Raw genomic sequence first — 4,241 nt, 5'->3', positions numbered from 1 at the left:
AGCAAAAAGCATGGAAAAGCTATGAGATGGAATGAATGAGGAAAACTCCCCTGGTATCACCAGAGATTCAGACATCCTGATACAAGATGGTCATTGAACACCATGAAGATTCATAGCAAATAGGACATCTCCAAGACACATAGTCATTAACTTGGCCAAAGTCCAAATGAAGGGGGAAATCCTAGAAGCTGTGAGATAAAAGCAACAACTAACCAACAAAGGCAAGCCCATTAGGCTAAGAGCAGATTTCACAGCAGAGACCTTATAAGCCAAAAGGTATTGGGGCCTCATTTTTTTTTATTTCAGGATATTATGAGGGTACAAACATTTTGGTTACATTTTATGTCTTGCCTCACCCAAGCAAGGATTTGAGGCATGCCCTTCCCCTCTGCATTGCTCACTGCACCCATTAGTTTTCAGTTTATCCCCCACCAACCCCAAATCCCTGGAGAATATTGTTACCGTGTGAGCACCATAGTGTTGATCAGTTAGTGCCAATTTGATGGCAAGTACATGTGGAACCTATTCTTCCAATCTTGTGATACCTCACTTCGGATAATGGGCTCAAGCTCAATCTAGGAAAATATAAGAGGTGCTAGATCACTGTTGTTTCTTATAATTGAGTAATATTGGATTGTATACATATACCAAATTTTAATAATCCACTCATGAATTGATGGATACTTGGGTTGTTTGCACATCTGTGCAATAATGAATTGTGCTGCCATAAACAGGCATGACGTTCCCCAAAGACTGAGGGGCCTCATTTTTAATCTTTTTAAACAGAACAACTGCCAGGCAAGAATTTTGTATCCTGCAAAACTAAGTTTCATAAATGATGGAGAAATAAAGACTTTTCCAGGGAAGCAAACACCAAGGGAATTTGTTACTATTAGACCTGCCCTGCAGGAAATGCTCAATAGTTTACTATACATGGAACGGCACAATAGATACCCACCAATGTAAAAATACCCTAAAATTAAAGCTTACAGCTCTTATAAAGCAATAGCACAAGAGGAAAATCAAAACAAAAAGATATCATCCAATATGATGAATAGAATAGTATGCCACACATGGGTACTAACACTGAATGTGAACAGTCTTAATGCTCCACTTAAAAGACATAGACTGGCTGAATGGATGACAAAACAGACCTCATTATATACTGTCTCAATGAAACACATCTAACTTGGACTTACACAGACTCAAAGAAAAGGGATGGAAAAAAAATATTCCATCAAAAGGAAAACCAAAAGCAAGCAGGTATAGCTATTCTCATATAAGATAAAATAGACTTTAAATCAACAATGGTTAAAAGAAAAAGCAAAAAATGGTCATTATATTGTGGTAAAGGGAGCAATTTGACAATAAGATATAACAATCCTAAATATATGTGCACCTAACATGGGAGCTCCCCAATTGATAAAGCAAATACTACTAACTCTAAGCAAAGAAATAAATGGTAGCATCATAATTGCCAGGGACTTCAACATCTTGTGGACAGAGCTGAACAGAGCATTGAAGCTGAAAATCAATAAAGAAACACTGGACTTTAAACAGCACTCTAGAAAAAATAGACCTAACAGATATTTACAGAACATTCTACCCCCAAAGTGCTGATTATATATTCTTCTCATCAGCTCATGGAACATTCTCTAAGGTTGATCACATCCTAGGCCACAAAACATGTCATAACAAATTTAAACAAATAGAAATTATACCTTGTATCTTCTCAGACCACAGTAGAATAAAACTAGAAATCAATTCCAAGAGAAATACTCAAATCTACACAAAGTCATGGAAGTTAAACAAACTGCTACTGAACGATCCTTGGGTCAATGATGAAATTAAGATGGAAATCAAAAGATTCATCAAACCAAATGACAAAGGGGACACACACTATCAAAATCTATGGAATATAGCAAAAGTAGTCCAGGGGAAAGTTCATGGCCTTAAATGCCTACATCAAAAAGACAGAAAGATAAGAAATTAACAACCTAATTTCACAAGTCAAGGAACTAGAAAAAACAAAACAAACTCAAAGCCAGTAGAAGAAAAGAGATAACAAAGCTCAGAGCTGAACTAAATGAAACGGAAACCACAAAAACAATACAAAAAGATCAATGGAACAAAAAGTTGGTTCTTTGAAAAGATAAACAGAATTGATAGACTATGAGCCAGATTAACCAGAAATAGAGGAGGAAGGGCTTGAATAAGCTCAATTAGAAATGAAAAAGGAGACATTACAACTGATACCACAAAACACAAAATATCATCTGTGAATATTATAAAAACCTCTACTCTCACATTCTAGAAAATATAGAAGAAATGAATCAATTCCCAGAAACATACAACCTCCCAGATCGGAATTAGGAAGAACTAGAAATCCTGAACAGACCAATAACAAGCAATGAGATTATAGCAGTAATAAAATATCTCCCCAACAATAAAAGCCCTGGACCAGATGGGCCAAATTCTACTAGATTCTATTAGATTCACAGCCAAATTCTACTAGATCTACAAATAAGAAATGGTACTTAACCTAAAGAAATTATTCCATAACATTGAGAAGGAGAGAATCCTCTCTAACACATTCCATGAAGCCAGTATCACCTTAATAATAAAGATAGGAAAGGACACAACAAAAGAGAAAACTACAGACAAATATCCCTTATGAACATAAATGCAAAAATCCTCAACAAAATACTAGAAAACTACATTAAACAGAACATCAAAAAGATAACCGTGATCAAGTGGGTTTCATTGTAGGGATGCAAGGATGGTTTAACATACACAAATCAATAAACGTGATTTACCACATAACAGAAGCAAAAAAAAAAAAATCTATGATCATCTCAGTAGATGCAGAAAAAGTATTCAATAAAATCTAGCACCCTTTCAAGATAAAATCCCTCAACAAACTATGCATAGAAAGAATATACCTTAAAATAATAAAAGCAGTATATGATAATACCACAGCCAACATCATACTAAATGGGGAAAAGTTGAAAGCATTCCCCTTAAGAACTGGAACATGACAAGGGTGCCCACTGTCAGCATTTCTATTCAATATAGTATTGGAAGTCCTAGCCAGATTAATCAGACAAGAGAAATAAAGAGTATCCAAATCAGGAAAGAGGAGGTCAAACTATCCCTGTTTGCTGACAATATTATCTTGCATCTATAAAATCCTAAAGACCCCACCAAAAGATTCCTAGAATTGATAAATTCAACAAAGTCTCAGGTTACAAAATTAATGTACACAAAATAGTAGCAGTTATATATATTAGTAACAGTCAAGCTGAGAGTCAAATCAAGAACTCAATGCCATTTAAATTAGCTACAAAGAAAATAAAATACTTAGTAATATACTTAACCAAGGAGGTTAAAGATCTCTACAGGGAGAAATGCAAAACACTGATGAAAGAAATCATAGATGACACAAAGAAATGAAAAAAACATCTCCTGTTCATGTATCAGTAGAATCAACATTGCTAAAATGTCCATACCAGCCAAAGTGATTTACAGATCCAGTGCAATCCCCATCAAATTACCAACATCATATTTCACAGATCTAGAAAGATTAATTCTGTGCTTCATTTGGAACCAAACAAGAGCCTGAATAGCCAAAGCAATCATAAGCAAAAGAACAAATCTGGAGGCATCACATTACCAGACTTAAAATTATACGATAAGGCTATAGTAACCAAAACAGCATGGTATTGGTATGAAAGTAGAGACATAGACTTATGGAACAGAATAGAGAACCCAGAAACAAAACCATCTGACTAGAACCAACTGATCTTTCACAAAGCAAACAACAACATACACTGGGGAAAGGAAGCCCTACTTAATAAATATTGCTGGGAATAAATGGATAGCCACATGCAGAAAAATGAAACAGGATCCTTATCTCTTGCCATATTCAAAAAGTAATTCGAGAATGATAAAAGACTTTAAGGCATGAAACCACAACAATTCTAGAAGAAAATGTAGGAAAAACTCTTTTAGACATTGGCCTAGGCAAAGAATTTATGACTAAGCCCCCAAAGACAAATACAGCAACAACAAAAATAAATGGGACTTGATTAAATTAAAAGCTTATGCACAGCAAAGGAAATAATCAACAGAGGAAACAGACAACCTACAAAATGGGAGAAAATATATGCAAACTGTACATCTGATAAAGGGCTATTATCCAGAATTTACTAAGAACTCAGGCAGATCAGCAAAAAAAAAAA

The sequence above is a fragment of the Propithecus coquereli genome, unplaced genomic scaffold, assembly GCF_000956105.1.
Source record: "Propithecus coquereli isolate 6110/MARCELLA unplaced genomic scaffold, Pcoq_1.0 Scaffold62, whole genome shotgun sequence".
NCBI lineage: Eukaryota > Metazoa > Chordata > Mammalia > Primates > Indriidae > Propithecus > Propithecus coquereli.
The sequence above is the reverse complement of the archived record's forward strand: the minus strand, read 5'-3'. Positions refer to the sequence as shown.